Source organism: Apis florea, unplaced genomic scaffold, assembly GCF_048593485.1.
Source record: "Apis florea isolate Af1SG1 unplaced genomic scaffold, ASM4859348v1 contig_3370_pilon, whole genome shotgun sequence".
In the NCBI taxonomy this organism is placed as follows: Eukaryota; Metazoa; Arthropoda; class Insecta; order Hymenoptera; family Apidae; genus Apis; species Apis florea.
In genome coordinates this window covers 163,791-187,601 of record NW_028256747.1, presented here as the reverse complement: position 1 = coordinate 187,601, position 23,811 = coordinate 163,791, and the positions used below count along the sequence as shown (strand labels likewise).

The 23,811-nt window shown below is 43.8% G+C and overlaps 1 protein-coding gene across 3 annotated transcripts in view; it reads right to left on the bottom strand.

Annotated features, from left to right (window-relative positions):
• The window catches only part of Sema1a (semaphorin 1a), a 163,367-nt gene that overhangs the window by 138,832 nt on the left and 724 nt on the right, over window positions 1–23,811 (bottom strand). The window contains exon 1 of one of the 3 annotated variants that reach the window (XM_086912260.1): window positions 23,021–23,143. The exons of the other annotated variants lie outside the window; for them this stretch is intronic. The gene's annotated coding sequence lies outside the window, so the exon portion shown is untranslated. Of the gene's footprint in view, window positions 1–23,020; window positions 23,144–23,811 lie in introns of those variants that run through there. 3 annotated transcript variants of the gene reach the window in all.

Here is a 23,811-nt window from a genome sequence, read left to right as displayed (position 1 = left end):
CCCTAATTCCTACGCCCGTGATTGGTCGTATGTACAGCAGGGAGTGCATCGTGGCCAGAGTTTGATGCGTTTGGCGAGACCATCATCCCTCTCCGCGCGTACCACACACACACACACATATATCTACGCCGCGGTATAACCCGCCTTTAAAACGTTATTCGGTTGGAACGGTCAGTGATGCGAGAGAATAATGGACAATGACCAATGAAATATTAATAAAAACAAAAGGAAGGGGGCGCCGAGCTTTTGCTGACGGCGGAATAACCGTAACGATTTCTCGTTACAGTCCCTGATATTTCGCGAAAAGAGATAATCCTCACGTTCTACGTACAAAGCAAGCTTACATTATCTCGTCGACAGGGAGGGATATATATATATATATATATATATATATCTTTTGCCGCTTTTACTTCAAAGACTTTTCCCGGATAACAAGCTTAACGGGGCGTATCTTGATCGAAATGGAATTATCCGTTAATGCCGCGATATTTATTCATTTGGTAACGCGACAAATTGACGCGTTGGAAACGAGGTGTAAAATATCGATCTCTCACCGGGAAAAAACCGCCCCGCGGACGAGAGAGTTCGACGAGCAATTCGTGTCATTGAATTATTTGGCTGAAAACTGGGAAGAACGCAGGGAAAAGTCCACTTTACACGCGGAAGCGACTTTTCTTCCATCCGTGATTCTTACTTAAAAAAAATTGTGCGTGCATCGGTGTGCATAGGGGAGGGGGGAGGGCGATCAAAGAATTGGCAATAGAAGGAAAAAGATGCCATCCTCCAAGTGGATGGTATGAAAAGGCGCGTGTAAGGATCCCGGGGGATTCGAGAAGGGTGCGAGACACGCTCGGGACTGACTTTCGTCCAAAGTCGACGACGACCATCCTTCCGCTTAATGTTACACACAGCTCGCGTTTTCTAGGTGGAAGAACGTCGCGTCGGTTCCATTGCACCATCGCGAATCATGCTGAAAGACAAGGGAGGAAAAGGATCGATATTACTACTACTGCTACTGGTAAGAAAATATCCTTGAGAGAGAAGCGCTATATTTTGGTTTAACTTAACTCGTTTGCCTCGTTCTTTTTTTTTTTTCTTTCCATGTTTTCCATTTGAATGAAATTTTATACGAATATACGTATATTATATATCGGCTCGTATTTTTATTATTAAGGGGACGCGGTCTAAATCTGATGCGTTGATATCTTCCAATTACAACAATAACCAATAACGATAACAATGGGTCTCGATCGCTTCCATCGATTTCTATACAAAATACATACATTCTTCTTTTTCATCCCGCATTTCCATTTCCTCGTCGAGGAAGGGAACGGTTAAAACCGATGTTTCACCGATGGCAATGTAGGAAATGTAGGTTAAAAAAATAAAAACCCATAAAATCGTCCCGCGAGAGTGCTTGCCTGCGATTCGATTTTTGGCGGGGGATGAAACGGTGGAGGAAAAAGAGGAGGAGGAGGGTGGAGGAGGAAAGAGTAGCGGCAGCCTGTCCGTATTCCCAGAAAAAGAAAGGCGGCCGAGAGGAGAAGAGGACGAGAAGGGATCGATAGCCGAACAACGGGGAAAATCCCGATGGAAAACGCGTGGAAAACGCGGATACGTTGCTCTGGCACTCGTCACGGAGGGTGAGTGAGTGAGTGAGTGAGAGAGAGAGAGAGAGGGAGGGAGGGAGGGAGGGGAGGGCAAAAGTCGCGACAGCAGCCTGTCGAGCGATCGAAGGGCGTGGAACAAAACCCAATTAAGTCCGTCGAAGTCCAACTTCCGTCGAGCCGTTACATGGAAAACATTTTCTGGGTGAAACTGGTTAGGCCATTTAAGCTAGTGAGTTCGCGTATAGCGCGGATCTTATCGTCCCTGAATACCCGGTTTAAAGGGGGAAAAAAAATTGATAACGGAAAAAAAGAAAATTTCCTGGATGGTTAAGTTCGCATACTTGAACGTACGAAAAAAAATTTTGAATTTACGGTGAGGGAGAAAAGGCAAAAAAAAAAAAAAAAAAAAAAAAAAAGAAAGAAAAGAAAAGGTATTCCATTGTTCCGCTCGAGAACCGAATAAAATATTTAATTGCTATTAAAACCAGAAATTTTATATTCCCTTGTACAAATACATATCGAGACCATTCTTCGTTATACAATATTTCAATTATCGACCGCTATTCAGAGTTACACGCTATTATCACACGTGAGATTTATATCAAATACCACCGAAACGAATTACAAGCGCTCAACATTCATTTGTTCAAACAATACATACAATGTTTGAATACGTTAACTAACGTTAATTTTATAAAGTTCGCGCGATACTGTTTGAATTTATACGACAGACGTGTTGAAAATCGTTGATCGAGGATAATTCGAAATAATTCGAGAATGATTCGAAATTTTCATCGGGCAGGATAAGATGTTAGAGATAAATGATTTTCCGTGATATAGCCACATGGGAGAAAAACGAATGCAGAGGTTAATCTCTCGCGTCCCTCTCTCGTTCGTTCTTTCATCAAAAATATTTGATGAATCTACGCGACGTCGAGGCGTTTCTATATATAGGTTGTTATCCTCGGGAGATCGGCACGTCACGTATTCCTCTCGCGCACTTTTTCAAGCCTGCTTCGTCAATCTGCTTCAAGGGTACGACCTTCGACGATTAAAAGGGTTTCGATTCAAAGCGCTCGACCGCCATGACCATGAAATCGATATCACGTCCGCGAAAGATCGGGCGTATACATTTCGCTCCGAGAATTACACGGTTATCAGGAATTGATACGCATTGAATCAATTAAAATTTCTATTCAAATTTTTCTGTTTCGCGTTCGTTTTCTTTATATCATCGTCTACATCATCAACAAGAGGAAATAAACGAGACACGTTTCTCGTCGTCGATTTGAAAGAAGTGAAAACAAACAAGAAGTGGACAAGTTCGCGTGGACTTCGATTTAAAAGAAGAAGAGAAAAAGAAAAAAGAGCTCAAACAACTTTGACCCAGAAAGGAGCTGCCTCGTTACCCGCCGATTAATTCAAAACGACTTAATTAGTATATCTTTGCGTCAAGCATTTTCGCCGGCACACATTTTCGTGCACGCTGATTAGGTGGAAAGGTGACTAACTAACTTTGTGAAAAAAAGTTTTTTAATCTTTATTAAAAGCGCGGCGGAGGAAACGGATCTTTCTTCCTCTCCCCCCCCCCCTCCCCCTCCCCCCCTCCGCTTTTCATCCGCCGATATTTTTAATCCCCGATAAACCTCTATCGCGATTGTTCGCGATTCACCTTTTCACTCGCGTCCATTCGATAAATTTCCCCGTTATGGGGTTGCATCAGAAACTGAAATCACAAAGCCGTGGTAAAACCGTGGCCGGAATCGGAAACCGGGCGCGTAACGCCAACCTCGACGAAACTTATGCATCATGCATGCACGCTCTCAGAGATCGCCCATGGGATAATATCCGTCGGTATGGTGGTTGCTCTTCTCAGATTATCGCGCTTGCTAATTTACCCGTAACAGGCATTGCAGATTCGATTCGATCCGTTTTATCGTTTTTAAACAACGCCAACGAGGCTAGTTCCAAACTGAATTCCCTCCTGCTCTCTTCTTAAATTCGCGCCAACCCTTCCCCCTTCGGATATAAAGAAAAATAAACGAGAGCAATAATCAAGCTACCCGTATTATTCTCTTGCCTCTGTCCTTATTTCAACCGTGCAATAATTAATTCGCTCCTTTTTTCCCCCCCTTCTCTTCTTTTTTGACTCACTCGTCCTCTTAATGCCTGAATTCTTTATCAACGGTATAAAAGCCAAAAAAAAAAAAAAAAAAAAAAAGAAAGAAGATGGATTACGGTAAAGCGTAGTAACATCTCTCTGTCTTTTTTCTTTTTTCGGCCAAACGCGGTACAAAGTAAACTGCGAAAACGTTGTGTTACGTTGCAAAAGGAGAGAGAGAGAGAGAGAGAGAGAAGAGGGGGGAAAAAAATCAAAAAATATACAATAAGATAATGATAAAAAATAGAGGTAACATTTTACCGGAAGGGAGAAAAAAATCAGAGTGTGGCCGTTTTTGCGAAAGCTCGGGGAAAATTCTCATCGCGGTGTACCGGAGAAAGCGGATTCGTGCCGTGATTAGCGACTTCAAATAAAGTAATTTATTTCGTGGAGTGTGGAAGGAAACTCTTTTAGAGATAGAGAGAGAGAGAGAGAGAGATATCTGAAACGGAGTAATGAGCTAGACCGCGTGAAATCCATAAAACAGTTCCCATCATCCACCACCCACCACCGTTTTCTAAGAAAAAGCTTTTTCTCGAGTGGTAACGTATGAATGACTCGTATCCGTGCAACTCGAGTTATGCTTGTACAAAGTTCGCGCCAAACTTTTGTGTTTGCACGTGTCGTAACGCACAACCACGAAGGAGGGAATAGGAGTGGAAGGGAGGAGCATGATTTGCGAGACAGGACAATTTCCGCTCGCGGAAACGTGTAACGCACGAGAAACTTTTCCAAGAGTTTCAAGAGAGATAGAGAGATATAGACAAGCGAGAAAAGATCGGCGAAAGTACTGGAAATAGAGAAAGGAAGACAGAGAGAGAAGTTGGAAGAGACGCGGGCAATCGATGAGGAGCGGGGGATAGATGAAGGAGAGGATCGCACAGCATCTTCTTTTTGAGGGAGGGGAAGAGGCGCGCCTTAAAATTCCGAGAAATGGGTTAAGGGAAGCTCCTCGAATTCGCGGAATATAAATCATTTCCGATGGCAGTAATTCGATTCTCGCGCGTCTTCGAACATCTCCTCTCGACATAACCCCTTCTTTTTGTCCCATTGCGCGAAATTCCGAGGAAAGGATATACGAAGGAATGACGAGCCCGGCCAGATCCCAATTGATTCATCAAAATCGTTTTATGAAAATCGTTACCCGATTCGTTCGAAATTTTCGAATCGTGTTCGCGGCCCCGACAGGGTAATTACGCTACGAGGAAAAAGGAAAAGTTGCCTTCCACGATGGAACCACCTACGTTAAATAATAACGAGGCGTGCTCGAGCGGTGTAACTTGGAAAATTGGTACGGGACGATGATTACGTTTCAACCACTTATGTACCACCAAAAGCTCAAAAGCTTTCGGTACTCGATCAACTTTAAAGCTGGAATATCGATTTGTCCCAGTGACTCCGAAATGCGACTTTCGAAACGAAGCGCGCTACCAGAAGCGTAGGAAAAGAGCGGAAGAGGAGGAGGGACAGAAGGTAAATGGGGAGGAGGGAGGGAAAGACCGTCGGAAATTTCAATTTGCCGAGGGTGACAAAACGGCTCGCGACGCCACAGCATGTTGAATTCGTAACCGCACTTTTCCTCCTCCGCGTGAAGGAAAAAAGAAGAGGGAAGATCGTGGCTATCGAAACGAGGTGTGGTTGTATGCGCGCGCGCGCGTGCCTCGATGGTAGCAAGTATCGGTTGACTTTCGTTGCGCCGTGAGTCGAAACTTCGTTACATCGTTTCCGATGTCGAAGCGGCTCCGCGCTCCCTGGATTTCTACTCGATTTCTTTCCATCTCTCACTCCTTCCACCGTCGTTCATCCCTATCACGGCTCCCACACTCTTCCAGTCTTCGCGCGCTCCCCTTTCACGCGATCGACTTTCCATTCGCGAAGAGAAAGAATGTTTCCTCCGCCGATTCGGGGGGAGGGGAGGAATTGAATTTTGCCGCGTGGATATCACGGTACGAGGAGAACGATGATTTGCGCGTGCAAAATCCGTTTACGACGATTACAATAGCCGTTGGTAACAGACATGCGAGAACAAAAGGTAACTCGAATAAAAGCGAAACTCGTTCCCGCCCATCCTTCGAACGAACGATGGATGGATGGTTAATGCACGCCGTACCAACTTGAACCGTCCTACTCTTTTTTTTTTTTCCACCATTTGGAAAAGTTTGTTCCAGCACAATTGCGGATATCATTAGCTCTTCAATTTCAAACGATACCTCGACTACCCGAGATCATATCGTGTACCGTACAGTTTAATAAGAAAATGGAGAAAAAGATTGTTCCCTCTCTCTCTCTCTCTCTCTCTCTCTCTCTCTCTCTCCCTGAGAAACATCATCGATTCGAATAAAGTATCGGCACTCGTCGACTATAATGATCACATTTATCAGTTTTATACATCTCTCTTTAAATATGTACCAACTTGATAGAAATTTTCGTAAATGTAAATGGGGTAAGAGATATCTCGAGGAAACAAATTCTCTTATATTTGTTCCCTTCTATAAAGGAAACTTTCACGACGTTAACTTTTCGCTGAAAGCTGAACATTACGCGATGTAAAAAGTAAATTAACGCGAGATAAATCTCCCGATACGAGGATGAAAATGAATATGAACGCGCATACGATATTATATATAGGGGAGGGGACGAAAATGGAAGTTGAACAAGAGTTGCCGGGCAATTAATACGGCCGTCGTCACTTTTCGTCTATAAAGAGAACGCGTACCTTCGGAAAAATCCATCGATTCCTATCCCCGTGTTTCGCTTACCACGCGGACGAAAAGAAAAAAAGAAAAAAGAAAAAAAAGAAGAACCCTCCACTTCCGGTAACCTCGCGACAAAAATAAAGCTCCCCCGTCGGCAAAGAAGGAAAGCTACTATTCGCGCTCGTAAACAAATCTATAATATTCGTTCGCAGCTTCTTCGTGTTAAAACCTTCTAAAAACTCTGTATCCACTATCTTATCTACCGTTTCGAAAAATAAATGAAAAACGAAGTTTTATCTTTTTCTCAATTGTACGTTGTACGAAATAAATTAGACGCGATTTTCGAATACTCAAAAAGTATATAGCTAGAGTTTTGGAATTTCTTTTCCAGCTCTGAAAAGTCAAAGATCTCAAAGAACTTGAAATTTCAATATTTTTCATATACTTTAAGTGATATGCATATAGGATGCACGTAGGATCTAGTATGCAAATAGAAAGAAGCTTTTTCTTTCGTTCGCTCGTATAAACCATCACGTTTTTAATCTCGTTTTCTAAAAAAAAAAAAAAAAAAAAAAAAAAAAAAAGAAAAAAGAAAAAAGAAAAAAAGGATTTAAAAAAAGATACGCATCGATCGCGATAAAATCGATAGATGCGAAACCTTAAACAAGTTAAAGGTATATCCACACAAAGTTATCTTTTATTTTTAAAGAGGATCACAGACTCTAATAAACAGTGAAGGTTTCTCCAGCTCTTTGCCGCGAGTCGAAACTTCCTGCCAACGGCAGAGATTCTTCGTGTTCTACGTCGGTAGCAGCCGACATGAAAAAAAGGAGGAAACTTTTCGTCTTGAACCAGTTCAAGGATAAAAATAGAGCTCCCAACGAACGACGTCGTCAACCGGAAACTTATAAGAGGGCCCGGCAAAGTGTTACGCACCGTTTTTCTTTTTTTTTTTTTTTTCTTATCAAACTTTGCGAGTAGATGAAAAACTTAATAATTGGCAAAGTGTTTAATAATCCTATATGAAAAAAAAAAAAAAAGAAAGGGGGGAAAAAAAAATCGAATAATTATTTCTTCGCCGGTTATAATCAAGATATATCTTGGAAAAAGGATCTTACGTGTTATTAATTTACTTTTGACAAGTAACAACTTTTCATCTCTTTTATTCCTCGAACTCTTTTATTTCCTTGAAATTATAATTTTATCTTCGCGAAATATAAAAGTTGATACACATTTCATATTATTTTTCCTTTTTTTCCTGCACGGTATATAGTTTAAAACATTTCCTTAGAAATAGACCGATTCCTAACCTAAAATTCGTTAAGATATCCCTATCTTAAGTGGTTAAGAAGTTAAGTTATTAAGAAGTCTTTTAATCCTAAAAAAAAAAAAATGGGATGCTTGGAGAAGAAGAGGTTAGTTGAATCGAGTGATCCATCTCTCTTCGCCGAGTTACCTTGTATTTCGAGAATCCGCCCAAGATAGAACTTGAGAAGGAGAATCGATTCGATCGAAGAGATGCAAAATTCTCCTCCTCGTTAACGAGTCGAGCAACATTCATCGCGACAAATGTTTCGATAAATGTGCACGAAATATCGTTTCTCCTCGAATTACGCGTGTAACCTACACATATATGCGGGGACGTATCGCGAATTCGCGGACGCGGCAAGATTTATGTCGGCCCATCTGCAGGAAATAAAAGCTCGGACCGGGTATTAAACTTCGATTCGACCGATCAAGTAGGCAGCGGCGGGGAAACGGATGCGAGGGAATGGTGTGATGATCGTCAGTGACAAATTGACGGAGTCAAAAATCGATGTACACGCGTTCGTTCCTTCGCATCCCCCATGCTCAATTTTCTTTCGCTGTAAAATTGACAACTTAAAGGGAAAAATCCAGGACGCGAAACGCGGCGATAAATGAGTGCTTCGCTTTTGACTTTTCCCTTCTCTTCTTCCGTGTTATATTCCGGTTATTTGTTGGCAAACAAAAAGAAAGAGAGAGAGAGAGAGAGAGAAAAGGTACAAACATTTTTTTAATATTTTTTAATATCATCCGGTCGAGATAGAGTTGACTGCGCGACACACGGAAACATGTTTGGCAAATATTGCGAGAAAAAAAAAAAAAAAAAAACGTAAATGCGATGTAATGAGAAACGTGACAAACCATTACGAATACTTTAAATTGGTAACGAGACAGAATCGCGTTGGAATTTTATCGTAGCAAAAAAAAAAAAAGAAAAAAAATAGAATCAGGAAATTGAATTAAAAAATCGTTTAACCAATCTTCCTGTCTGAAGCTTTTGCAATTTATTTAAAAGAGAGAGAGAGAGAGAGAGAGAGAGAGAGAGAGAGAGAGAGAGAGAGAGAGAGAGAGAGAGAGAGAGAGAGAATTCTGTATCGGAAGCAACGCTCGACGGAAAGGAGGGCAAAATTAGTAGGAAACTTTCTTAAACGTATGAGAAGTTAAAGCGAGACACCGTCCTCGTTACCAACTCTCCCCTTTCTCTCCCTCATTTCCCTCCCTTCACCCCGTCCCCCGTTACTCGCATTCGCTATGTTTCCACAACTATTTACGAACCTTCGAAGCACTTCGCTCGAATTAACTGGGAACACGCCTCGAGTGGCGGGTGGGAAAAAGTTGCCGAGAAGAAAATCCCGATGCATCCGCAACACGTTAGACCGTAAAGTGGCATATTTTACAGGCATCGCGCAACCAAAGTAGCTCTTTTTCCCCCGTGGCAAACAAATTTTTATGAAAAACTCTCCAAGGGGAGGATTTTCCAGCCCGAAAACGCTTGAAAGGAGAACGCGCCCGGTTAATACGTCCGTACGTATAGCGTCAACACCACGAAAACGAAACCTGTGTCTAAAAACCGTGGCGGGCAACCGGCACTCGTTGAATCGAGAAAACGCGAGGATTTCGACCAGAGAAATCCGCGCGACACCGATACTCTTCCACGGAAGGAGAGCATTAACGCTCCAAGTCACAGCATGGAAAAAAAGGGAGCAGGGGATATTAGTCGAGGGTAAGAAAAGTGCGCGCGACGTGTGCACGGAACTGTGAGTCATCGGGCGCATGCCACATGCGCCGCCATACGAGGGACGCACGCAGCTTAAACAGATGCGACGAGAAAGATATTTGTCTACGATACCCGCGGTTACCCGTATATTCGTCGTCGTTATACGATCTACGCGTTATCTCGACACAAGTCGGAGGGGGGAAGACTCGTTAAACTCGTCGAGAAATTAATTGCATCGATACCTCCCTCCCTCTCCAACCGCACTCCAATTCGATCAAAACTTTTGACAAACGTTCGACACCAAGTTTCTGCATTTCTGATTAATTAGGATTTTTTTTACTTTATTTCGAGAAACCGATTAATCGATGCAAAATTATTGTTAATCCAACTCGTTCGAATAAATCCATCCACCGTCCTCGTGGATTCGTTTGACAAGAATTTGTTTCAAACACGTGTTATATTATATTTACGTATATACGATATTATAAGATATACACGATTCTTGCGTAAGAAAGAAAGAAACACCGACTTGAAATAAGATTTCAAAATTAACAAGACAAATAATTATAATTATCAACATGGAATTACCAGGCGGGGAACAAGAAACGGCAAGGCGCAAAAACTTGTACCGAATATACCGAATGTTAAATAACAACGAGATAACAAAACAGTATTTAAACTACTTTAGAGAAGAGAATTCACGAAATGAACGAATATATTTGAACGTTCCATCCTCGAAATCGTGTGATTTAAGTCTGTTCCGTTGATACACGCGTGTACACGCGAGACATAACGAAAAGAAAAATTAAATTAATACGAACGTAACAAGAAAGTCGCGAATAAAACACTCGAAGAGAGAAAGAATGAAACGAAGAATCGTTACGATCGTTAGATTTCCCGATTTTGTTCCTTTCCTTTTCCTCTCTCTCTCTCCCTTTCATTCTTTTCTTTTCTTGCAAACGTAAAATTTGCAACGCCAAAAATCGCACGGCCAGAAATAGAACACGTGTCTTCGTCAATAATACAAACCGACGATATACGACGAAATTCACGCGCAATGGAACATGCTCGAAATTTTTTTTAACGATGAATTATTCATTCGTACCGGGAAGGGGGACGAGGAATAAAAATTCTTCGATTCGCAAGAGGATCGCGTCATCCTCTTCCCCCCTCCAATCTCCGTGGAAAAATTGATTCCACGCCACGGTTCCCCTCCCTGCTACCGTTACACCCCGTCCAGGCTCCGATGTCGTTTTCGTGGACCGCAGAGTAGTTCCACTTTCTCGTAGATCGAGGATGGTACAAAGGGGACAAAGGGGCCCCGCGACAGACGGTAGGCGCGGCCCGAAAGAGAAAACCTCGAGAAAGCCTCGAGAGAAGAGGAAGGGAAACGCGAGGCAAGAGAGAGGCTGGAAAGCCGTCGGTAAGCCGATATAAGCAGAGTCAATTTCCAGCGAGTGTTCGAGCGGGAGGAAAGGATTTTGCTTGCACGACGACAAAAAGGCAATATTCCAGGTTCAGGACCGATCCGGAGGCATCGAAGGAAGGGAGGGAGGGGGAACCGCGCGAGGAAGCACTACCTTTGTTCTTTAAGACTTGGACTAGATACTTTTTCAATAAAGTTACTTGGCATCCACCGCGGAGTGTCAAAACTTCTTCCCCCATCGAAGGAGGGGAAGGAGAAATCGGCGGTGTATAACGACCGATCGGTTATTCGCGGAGAAGAAATGTTTTCGCACGGCGAGGATGGGACTGCGTGTTATGCTTAGTCGAGCGCTCCATTTCGTATTCCTCGGATATCCGTGCCAAGTATCGCGCGTGACTATCGCGGGGAGAAACTGAAAGCGAAGCTGGTGTACCTCGACCTGCAACAACGCGCCCCCCGTTCAATATTTAAAACTTTAATCCGGGCGATCCAAGTTGCGGATGCTTCGAATTCGCCCGGTCGTGCAGCATAACCGATCAACGGGAGAATCGGTTAACGCGAGTTATCGCAACTTCTTCTTTTCACCGTGAATTTTAACGACACACTCCTCCGGGGGAGGGAGGGGCGTAAGACAACATTTACAACGTAACACGGTTTTCACGGCATCTAAGATCGGGGCGATACATCAGGGCATCGAGGATGCGGCCGACATCGACCACCGCCCCTCCCGTATTTCCTCACAGAAGAACGTTGAATATTTAAAAATTGTAATCCACCGGCGGAGAAGCTGGCACGATGCCGACGCTCCCGGCATATTCCACCTCGAAAATCGAATACTCGGAGTGAAATACCGTGAAGCGGCCCGCTAACGAGGAAACCCGGAAATATCGAAATCTCGAGGCCGAAATCGTCCATCCCTCGGCGTTGGATTATGCCAACGATAACTTTCGAATCGGTTCGCAAAGAGTTCGATGCGTTTTCAAAAAAAAAGAAAAAAAAAAAAAGAAAGAAAGACTCGATCGGTGTTGAAAAAAGTTTTCGCGACGAAACAATTTCTCCAACCAACTCTTCCTTGTTTCGTTCTTCTCGATCGTTCGTCCAAACAAAAAAGACGGAGACGCGCGGTTGGAAAAAATTCATCGGCGAGAAATATCGGCGTTGTTGCGCCAACACGCGCGAAATCTAATTTATCACGGGACGTCGTATAAAATGTAATTTATCGGCAAAGATCATTCCGATATTAGAATATCGAGGGAAACGCAGTTGAGATCGATCACGTACATATATATATATATACAAACGTGGAAGAGAAAGAGGAAACGCGCGAGAGAGAGAGAGAGAATGGAAGGGAAGCGCGGCTCCTCGTATCTTCGTCAAAAACGATGCATTGTTGAATATTTAAAAATTCTAATATGGAAAGTCTTGGCGTATCGATCACGTTTTCAGCGTCGAACCGATCTCGCCAGCGCGAGGGGAGGAGAGCGTGGCACGTTTCGGTTTTCACCGAGCATCGAGGATGGAAATACGAGCGCGGCCCTCTTGTAAATGCAACCTCGCTGCTAGGGAAAAAGAGGGGAAAAAGGGGTGAAGAAGGAAAAAACAGAGAAGGAAGAGAGAGAGAGGGGAAGGAAGGAGAAACACGAAGAGGCCACCTTGTTGCAGCGCGATGTGTAGATGCACTCGGATACTAACGGACCGATGCACCGCGCCCTCATTCATTACATACGGTATATACCGGTTGCATCGACTTTTCTGTCTGATTTTTGCCCGCTGCTTAACTCTTTCCAGCCTTTTCAATATCTTTGGCGAGCGGTGGCGCCGCTGTGTCTTGCATCTCTTAGCGGGCTTAATATCCATCCATCTTTTTTTTTTTTCTTTCTTTCTTTCTTTTCTCCCCTCTGTTGCGCGATTTTAATCCTTTTAGTTCCGAACGATATCGCATAATGACGCGGCCGTTGGCTCTGACAGGAAGCTAATCCCTACTGGTCACGTATAATTAGTGAAATTAAACGTGGCCGGCATATCGGGCCGACAGGGTGGAAGGGTTAATTACACGGCGTTAATTTTTCGTTCGATACCGAACGAGGATGAATGATACGCGTTTTAACCTCCCGGTGTAGTGTGTGTATAGAGCAAATGGTGTCGGGAAATCCGGCTAATTTTTATTTTTAATTGTCCGTACGGTGAACGCACACGCCCGGTGAATTTCGATCGATTCCCGGGTTATTTATATCACCCGCGCATCGCTTACATACAACGGATAAAACCGTTTTTCGTTTCATATTCGAGAGAGAGAGAGAGAGAGAACACGCAATGATCGCAGCGATACCCATATCTCCCGAAAAGTGCGTTCCCGTGTTTCCTTCTTTCCAACGATCCCCCTTCATCGATCCCAAGATGATGATCTCTCCCCTTGGAAAAATCGAAAATGCGACGTCCTCCCTTTATGCATCCAAACTATACTCTACTTCTAACGAGCGGAACACCCTCGAAATCGTCCAAAGTCGAAGAAACGATCGGAATTCGTTTCGATCCGATCCCATCTTCTTCCAGCGCGATCCAGTTACGAGCGATAACGGAAAATAAAACTGAAAACCGTATTGTATCGTATCGCGCGTTCGACATTCTAGAAGAAGAAGAAGAAGAAGAAAAAGAAGATCTCTTTCGAGTCGAAAGAGACGTAAGACGAATCGAGGAGGAAGACGAGGAGTCGGATGAGACGGAGACGAAAAGCGTATTCCTCGAAAGAAAGGAAGAGGGAGAAGGAGAGAGGCGTATCACGAATCTCGACCAAGGCTGCCAACTGGGCGAAGTAGCTCGTTGTCCCGTGATGCGAAGGGCGAGACGATGTCCCGACGACGAGGCGCCCGCGCTTTACACATCGACGACGCATAACGCGAATAAATTGCACACGATATAACGGCCCGCAAATAACGTGCACAGCCAATAAACATACAAATCTATTAGCCGAGGGATACTCTACGCCGCGGCCAAACTTTCGCAACGTGTGGATTTATGCTCGTAGCGCCGTTATGCTCGGAATCGACTCTGCTTTGCGAGCTTCCTGGCGCAGAAATGCACAACTTGTGTCTCTTAGTGTGCATGTATCCGTAACGGTGCGCGCAAAGTAAAATCGAAATCACGAGGTTGGAGGATATTTGAGGGGATATTTCGACGTCAAGATCAAACGATGAGAACGAACCTCGAAATTAAAACGTAAAATTCGTACGAAACAATTGTAAACCGATGGAGTAGCGTAGCCAATTTTTCGAAAACCGACAAAATATCTCTCTACCGTCGAATCGGTATTTGCACGCTGCGAAATCGAACCAAATCGAATTCGAGAACGAGAAAGAACTCTCGGCGTAATTTCTTTCGCGCGAGCAAAGGAAATCTCGTTCGTTATCCATACACGATTGAAAAGCTAAAAAAGAAAAAGAAAGAATCGTAAAACGAATCCATCCGATCTTCGAATCCAACGAAGTGGGTTGTTGCTACGAACAAGGGTTCCGTCCACGTGTACAGGAAGAATCACATCCCCTCTTGTTCGAACCCCTATATCGTTCTTCCAGGCGTTAACTCGGCATTTAACCTAAATTGGCCGAGCACGCAGAGGATGAGCGTGCAAGGTAGGATCGAAGAGACAGCGCGGGGTCGCAGGATAATATAGGGTGCGGTGAGCGAAAAGCGTCGTACAACTCGAGCATCGTATTCCCATTCTAGCAAGAAACTTATTCCGCAAGCAAATCTTCTTATTCTCAGATTATTTTCTTTTTTTTTCTAAACTCCCTGTTTTCGAGTAAAGTAGAGACCTTCATCCAACTTTCCCTTTCGCGAATAAATATTCGGATTGATCCATTTCCATCGCACATTTCCTGCATTTCCTTCTCCCTCCTTTCGAGATGCGTGTATGCACACACGTGTCACCAAGGGACACAACTAAGCGCATAACTAAGCCGTGTGCATCGTTGTCTCGTTGCAAGCCTCGTGCAGAATGCTTATGCGCGCACATAGGCAAGAGATCCCACCAAGCTATTCCGTGTCGGGCTAAGTGCTGGCTAAGCGTTTCACCACACACCGAATACATCGTATAACACCAACTGCTGAGCAGGGGGGAGGAGAGGATTGAAACCGAGGAGGAAGCAGGAAGTCGCGTCACCGGGAGATAGAAGCGGAGGAAAATAAAAGAAGTCGAGGACGGGGAGGCCAACGATAGGAGGACGATTTCCTTTTTTTCTTTCTTTCTTTCCTTTTCCTTTCTTTTTTTTTTATTTTTTATTTTCTTTCTTTCTTTTTTTTCCATAAAGCTTTTCCACACTGCTCGACAGGATAAGACCTGCCCGGCTTTGGCGCTAACGCGAAATGAATGGCGGGGCGGATAACGGGCGGAGATTATATTATGCATCGTTAAGTACGTAAGAGATAACAAAAATAGCGAGGTGGAGAAACTGGAGGTTCCGTCGGGGCGAGTTTAATTTGATCGTTTCTTAAGCGCTCTTAAGTGCAAATTTCACGTAGGTTAACACGCAAGCTTTGAAATCGCGCACCCTTCAGAAACATACGCACACCACCGTATTTCCCCGTATTGCGAAATTCAGGGGATGCTGCCGCGTCCCAGGAGCTCGAAAACCAGGAGTCGAAAAAGGAGGAGAAAGGAGAGAGATATATACATCGTATAACGACATCGTGGAAATTTTCATTGAGCCGTGTTAAACGGTAAAACGAATTTTCCTTGGAACCTCGGTTGTTGTGCGGTAAAAGTGTAGCGAGCTACCAGAAGTTGCATCGCTGCCGCGATAAAATTATTCCAGAGAAACCAACAAACTGGAAGGGAGTAAGGCAGGAGAAGAGGAAGAAGAAGGAGGAGGAGAAAAAGAAGAAGACCTCTGCTGGGAGGTTAGATGGATCCGGAAACGATAAATATATATATATATATATACGTTGATGGAGGCCAACGTATACACGTAATTCGTCACATCTCGTTCACGGTGACGCACCTCTGGCGCAAAGGGCAAGAGATAATTACGGAGAACGTTCGTGCAAAAGAGTAGACGCAGACGGAAGAACGGAATATATTACATCTACGTGCACAAGGAGGGGAAAAAACATCGGGATGAATAGGCCTCGACGTGTGCTCGCCAATCTTTTGCAAGCGGAGATTCGCGTCTCTCTTTCTTTCGGATAATCTCTCTCCACGATAATATAATTAATCGTTGCACAATTTCGATTCGAAAATCTCTCTTATCACGACACGAATTCGAGTGAAAAATGCGTGCAAAAATTTTTATCGATCCAATCGCGATCGGGAAGAAGGATGAAAAATCGGAAATCCGTGTAAATACACGGACTCGGCGCTCGAGTCTAGTCGTTATAGCGGAGAATAAAGCCATAACTGTAATCGCTCGGTTAGAATTTGATGGTTATAGGTAGCATATTTATGAAGTATATCCACAAGAGCCACGACTAAAACTCTGACTGCTACACGCGGGATTGGTGTGCATGTGGGTCAACCGAACGTAATCTTCGGCGTAGAACCATTCATCGTTGTATATACACGCGTACACGCTTATGTAAATGACGCGCGTGAATTTCAATAATCACGAACGCGCAAGATTTTGCGCGGCGTAACGAGGTCGGAGAGAACTCTGGTCCGATCGATCGAATTATTCATCCCGTTAATTGCGTAAAGAAACGTACGAGGCGTACGATATATATATATATATATTCGAAAGCGTTGGAAAATTGTTGGAATAGCGTGCCGTTAAACACGCCGAACAATAAGTTGGCTCGCGTCAAATTTTTCCCAAGTTTGTAATTCAATTCCATCCCCATCCAGGTAAAATTGCCCTTTCAGATTTCCGACGCGTGACCCTTGAAACCCTAAAAACTTCAAGGTGATTCTCATTCAAGGACATCCTGGAATTTTCATTCGTGCAAGCAAGTCACTTTTCCTTGCTACCTATATAGACAGCTCTCCCCTCTTTTTATGATATTTCTCTCTCTCTCTCTCTCTCTCTTTGCTCTTTTATCGCCAGAATTTCCTTTTAAGCGATCTCCCACTTTTTATTCCTTTCGCACCTTACCTCTAAAAACGAGTCTTTATATAAATTTTCCATATTTTTATACCATTCAATTTGATAAACGATCACTTATCAAATTTCTGATTTCGCATTAATTAATAACTGGTCCACCGATCGATTGGGTTTCGTTTCCACTAGGAAGGATACTATTATCGCATTAATCAATATAAAAGTACGGGGAGCAAGGAAGAAGGAAGAGTCTCGATACTTTGGGCTAGATATTTATCGCTTTCGGATACTATTCCGCCGTAATTCTATGAGCGAAATTAACGAAGCGATTGAACGGATACGGAATAATCCTAACAGAGGCGCAACGTGTGCCGTTCGAGATAAAGACCGGATCCTTTCTCATTGACTAGGGAGTAGGGAAGCCTTCACGGTGATTAAGTCGCGTCCGAAAGTACAGAAACGTGGCCGTCCAACTATTCGAAGGGACCAAGGGGAAGCTGGAGAATGGAGAAGAGCGAAATATCGACGAAATCGGTGCTCCCCCATCGTCTGCATGAATGTTAACGGTTCTCCTCTATTTTCCCTCTCTTCTTCCCTCATATTCTCCCACTTTTTCCCTTCTCGCTTGTTTCCTGCCTACGGCTTTCACCGCTCTTCTCCCCTATCGCTTTCTCCCAACGCGTTTGGCAACATCTTTCCCATCGTGCTTACCGTGCTTTCGCTCGTGCTTTTGCCGAATTTTAACGGAAAGTTAAAAAAAAAAGTTCCTTTGCTTCCGTTTCGAAAGTTTTGATATTTTGCAAAAGATCGTTGTTCGATTCGTTCGAAAAACAACGCGGGAAAAAACGAGATTTCGTGGATGATGAAACAGTTATTTCTCAAGTATTTTTCTGCGCCGAGTCTTCTTCTTAATTCATTAATTCATTTTACACGTATATACATTTTATATATATATGTATATTTCTTCCATATATTTTCCATATACAAAGGAACGTTAATTACGTTTTATCTTCCTTTCTAAGAAAGGGATACTAGGGATACATATAACCACCTTTCCCAAAATATCTCGAAACCAATAGATCCAACCTCGGCGAAAATCGTATTCTCAAAGTTCAAAGTCTCTCCCAATATTCTCGAGCGGGGCCGCTCTTCATCGATTTTTACCTAGTGCGCACGAGGGAACGAGCTGTAAATTCACCGGGTATCGTGATGCACGATCTAAGAACGCGATAAATCCTGTTACCAACACCGTGACTTTCGTTTCTGCTCGTGTCGCGCCTTCCTAGCATGCATTTCGGCCCCCCCCCCCCCCCAACATGGATTCTTTAAAGCGGCTCCACCCCCGTCTTCTCTCCCCGTTTACAGGACGAGGACACCGCATCCTCCTTTTCCCCCTTTCTTCACCGCGAAAACTCGACGAATCGGCCATCTCCGCTTCCTCCAACTCGACGTATAAACGTGCTCCACCACGTATTATTACCAATTACACGATGTTATCCTCCATCGTTCGTGCAATTCGTATATGCAATTTCTCGTGGAAAAGAGTGCTTACGCGATTCCAAGACAGGTCGTTAGTTTCCACGAAAGCGTAATTCATTCAGGTTCGACCGATCCTCCCGTCCCACTTCGACACCGTCCTCTTGCGAATAAAAGTTGAGCCAAGCCTTCAGCTTTCGTTTCGTTTCTCGGTAAGTATTATGCATATTCCTCGATTTCCCTCCACCTTCGACATCGTCGTTTGTTTCTTGTCCAACAACCCTTTCGTTACCCTTTAGCTTCTTCTTCCTTCCTCCTATCCAACGCGTATTTCGTGCAAACTTCTTCCCCGCCGGATCGCAACTTCGTTTCGTACGCAAATGTTGAGAAGCAAATGTTATTTACGAGCCAAAAGCATCGAGGGAGAGGGGAGGAGAGAGAGAGAGGGCGGAATTGACGTTCTTATTCTCCCTCCCCTCGGTGATTCGCCTTTTCGACGCAAACCTTACGACCACCTCCGATTGGAATTCCTTCTGTCCCAATCAAACTCCTATCTCACAAGAGCGGGGCTCTTGTGTTATGCGAGGATAATGGGATGCGAAGAGCGGGATGGGAAGGGGGACGCGTGATCGCAGAAATCAAAGAAGAAGAAACGAAGAGAAACTTGTGAATTCCGACGGAGAAATAAATAAATATATACCGGTGTGACAGCTCGGTTTCCAGCAACGATCGAAATCGTGGGCAACGATCTTGTAACCAATGTAAAAACATGTTTCGCGTAGGGAGAAAAGATTTCGGATCGATGGGTTAAAAAGATTGATTTGATCCGGGGGAGGAACGAAACATTCGCGAAAGAGCACTCGACTCGACACCTTACACCTGTGTACGCGCGTGTATCGAAACACGACAAAGGCAGGCGAGGGAACGGGTCGAAAATCTGGTCTACCGTAGGGTTGACCGAGTTCGATCGTTTGCGGCGACCGATTGGAAGAAAACAACGAGCGTCGAGTCAGGGGGAGGGGAGGAACCCATCACGATCTGCATACGCGCGACGATAGGCACACGAGATATCCGCATTGCGGTTACACGAGCTTTTTAACACTTTGTGCCTGTGCATACGCGAGTGTGTACGATACGCACCACCGCAGCCAGTAAACATCAAACTTGTGTGCCTGTGACTGCCTGCCTGTGGATGTCGTCGTTCTGTGCAAGCACAAAAGCGAGACAGGGACAGGGAGGCGACTGGATGAGGACGACGATTACGCCTAGAGAGAGAGAGAGAGAGAGAGAGAGAGAGGAGGAAGAGGACGGAGGGATTGGTGGTGAGCAGAGAGGTTGACTGAGAGAGCGATCGAGCCCGTTTCTACGTGTGGGTGTACGTATGCGCGACACAGAGAGAGAGAGAGAGAGAGAGAGAGAGAGGGTCAAAACACGATATTAGGTTTGGACCTGGCCTATGTAGTATGTATACACATATGTACCCACGGTGGAAGATCGCGGTACTAAACGCGAGCGGAACGCTCGGTACGCCCCTGGAATTGCATCCATTTTCGAGAGAGACCTCAGTCTCCTCTGATAAGCTATACACGCGCGTCTACATTGCCACGAAGTAATATACGGCGAGGCGAGATGTCGGGGATGTATGCGCGATCTCGTGAAAGTCGTGGCCGATCCCGCGCGGCTTTCAGAGATCGAATTGCCAGATCGTGACGTGTCGCGATCGAATTTGCTTTCACTTCGCAAAGATCGACGGGTTTATCGATGGGGGAAAAAAAAAAAAAAAAAAAAAACAATCCCCGAAGTTTATCCGACCGATTATTTTCAAGATTCATCTCTGACACGCTTGATAAAAATTTACCTCGCAACATGGGAATTTTATCCACCGGCCTTCCGCGAATACAATCTATCGAAAATACGTATCTATCTCTATTCTTCGTAGCGCCGCGGTAGCACGATAGCACGCGTTCACGATACGAAAACAGAACCACAATTTTCAGAATTGTATTCGATCGCTCGTCGAATGTTCGACATCCGACGATTATCGATTTTGTTACTAGAAAAAAAAAACGGGAGAGAGAGAGAGAGAGAGAGAGAGAGAGAGAGAGAGAGAGAGAGAGAGAATAAAGTAAAAAATAAAAAAAAATGCTGTAAAAAACAGAGAGTAGAGAAAAAGAAGGAAAAAAAAAAAAAAAAAAACGAAATACGATGCAAATTCACCTCTCTATATACTGCGAGGTTAATTTCGAACGAGCAGGGTGTCAGGATCCTGTCACAGCGAGTTCTATGGCCGCAAGATTGGCAAAAGGACGAGGGGAAAGGGGAGCAAGAAGGATTCGATTGATCGCGCAACCAAGAACGATCAGCCAGCGACGAAAACGACGTATCCCTGACCGGCCTTGAACGGGCGACTTTGATGGAACGACCAACACACCGGAGGCGCATCTTTCGCGATACGTTTTCGCTTCTTTTCGCAATTCTCTCTTCCGTTCACCCTCCACCGAACAAAGTTTTTCTCCCTGCAAAAAGAATTTTATCCGGCAGTCGGTTAACGACAGTTTTACGAATCGCTCCCCGCCGCCGAATACCCGATCCTCCCTTCTGTGTCTCCCTCCATAGAAACGGTTCCTTCTTTTCTTCGTTTCTTTTTTTTTTTTTTTTTTTTCCACCGAAATGCGCACTACGCAGCGAAACCCTGAATACGGAAAAACTGTTATTGTCGCGATAAGTTTACCTTTTTTCCTCTCTTTTTAATATACCGTTGTCCTCCCGCAACGATATATCGTCCAGCCTTTTTCCGCTTTTCCGGCCGCACGACCTTTGTCTTCTTTCACCCTCCCTATTTTTTATTCCCCGCGTTTGACGTTGATCGCACACCGGAATCGGAGAATATACGAATGTGGCGCACGGGCAGGCGTGCGTCGATCGAAAGTATTTGATCGCGAACCGTCTCGAACACGCGTCTAAAACGGAAGGGAGCAGAAAGCCGAGGACGATAATCTGATGGCCGGGGAATAAAAAAAAAAAAAAAAAAAATAAAACGAACGGTATTTCATCCCTTTAAACTCGGGGGAACGTCGAAGAAACACGGAACAACCCCGGTAGGAAGAGATCGAGAACAAACGGCTTAAGGTGGCCACCACCCCCTTCGTCTCTTCTGTTCCCCTTTGTCCGGGGAAGATCGCGTTATCGGTCGACAAAATATTGTTATCGTGCCGTAGCGATGGTGAATCACCGATGCGAGAACCCGGCGCACAAAGGGTGCCGTGCAAAAGGAAAGTCGATAACGATTGACCGGTAAACGTATTGACGAGGAGCATCGACGCGAGGGCCAAAGTGAAACGGAACGAGAAATCGTGGCGAACGTGAGTATCTCCGACGCGGTACGGGGATTGCGACGCGGATCACCATTCCAAACTTTCCACGTAATCCAACTTAGACCGCGTATATATCACTTTTTACGATAGACCTTGCCACGACGATGCGCCGTGTGAAAATCTAAAACTCGATTTTTCTACGTATCTTTGTAAAAGGAAAAAAAAAAATCGTCGTAATTGTAAATCTTTCTCGACTTTCTTTCTTCTCCCCCGAATCACCGTGCATATTCCCGAAGGAAAATCCTGTGACCCCGTTTCTCCGGCTGGTATTGCGTCAAATTAATGTGGCTAAAGAGACACCAAGTTACGTATACAATTATCGTAGACGGTGTAACTGTCGAGGGAATAGGATGACACGTGTTTCGCTCCGGTAAATGGCGCATCCTCAAAATTAGATAAGTAACTCTATGTCAATTTAACGAAAGTACCGTGAAGGGATTCGTTCAGTTTCACTTTACATCGTGTTTCCAACGCTCGTTAAGAATATAAGTACGACATTCAGTCGTTTTATTTATTAGAGAATATGAGAGTACTCTCGTTTAAAAATTTCATGTAAAAGATGTGATGCACGAATAATACGATTATTGAAAATTTTAAGAAACATATAACAAGCATGATAAAATTGGATCTTGGATCAATTATCGTACGTATAGTATACATCTTTTGATTTTTTGAAAATTATAAAATAAATCGGAATAGATTCTATTTAAATATATACATGTAAAAAAAATTTCTTGTTGTAACAATAAACAACTGTAAATGACTGTTGTGACAAATGTACCATTATCAGTCATAATTATTATAATATTTAAATAGTTATTAAAGATTTGTGCTTTATACATAGATCAAGATTTTCGTGTCTCGTATTTTTCATCTTACATTCCTATTTTTTCCTCTATATAGAACAAAACTTAAAAATTTGTTTATTAAAATTTTTCCAACGATGAAATCATTTAATCCTCTAAACGAATTAATCGAAAATAATTCCAAATTTCTTTGTGGCAAAGTGGAATACGTGGAATAGTGCATATGTGTCAGAACCATTTTCAAAATCAACGAACCATGGTTTTCCGGGTTGTCGGCGACACTTGATTTCTGAGGGCTCGTATCGATAACAAATACAGGGAAAAGTCTTTTATCGAAAATATGCTTAAAGGTTTCGGATACGAAGGAGATCTTTAAGAATAAAGTTGGCGCTATGGAAAATTCGAAATAATAATACGTACGTTTGGTACAAGCCTTTTGTATGCGAAGGAACGAACCACGCAAAGCAAGGAATACACGCACTTATTCCATTAATCTCCATCGACACCGGTTGAAAACGGCTTGCACCGCACCTTGCGCCCAAAATCAATACGGCCCTGCGTGTAATCGCGTTTCCTATTATTAAAGATGCTTGGCTGCTGTGTACGGATGCGATTGTTCCCGTAGTATGCCACGTTGATAAATATTCCGAGGACGCGAGGAGAACAATCGGTGGGTAACGACGTCGCTCGTGTCAGCTTGTACCGATCAACGGTGGAGACGATGCTTTTGTTACAACCAAGCACGTAGCCTGCATTAGCGTTACACGACACGATTATAATAATCGACAAAATTCCAAGACGTTAGAAATCAACGACGTGTATTCCTAGAGAAAAATTTCCCTTTTTATCTATGTAGATAGCGGGTAAACACAATAATGGTTGAAATTTACCTTTGGATTCTCCGAATCGATTACAAATATATATGTGCATAATAATGCAATACTACGTATCACACGCGATACTAAAAGCCTATTACGAGTTCAATACACTTTGCACAATTTATCGATGCGTGGAACGCGCCTTTTCCCATCCCTGTTTATTGTTTACGAACTGTTATATAAACCACTTCAGTAATATTACGAGATAAAACAGATTTCACGGGTGGTAATTGTTCCTTTGATGCTCGACCTTTTTCTACTGCACGGATACCGGCTTCTTCTCTTATGTTAATCGAGAACGTTTTTATCTCGTAACTCATAACTAGCGAGGAT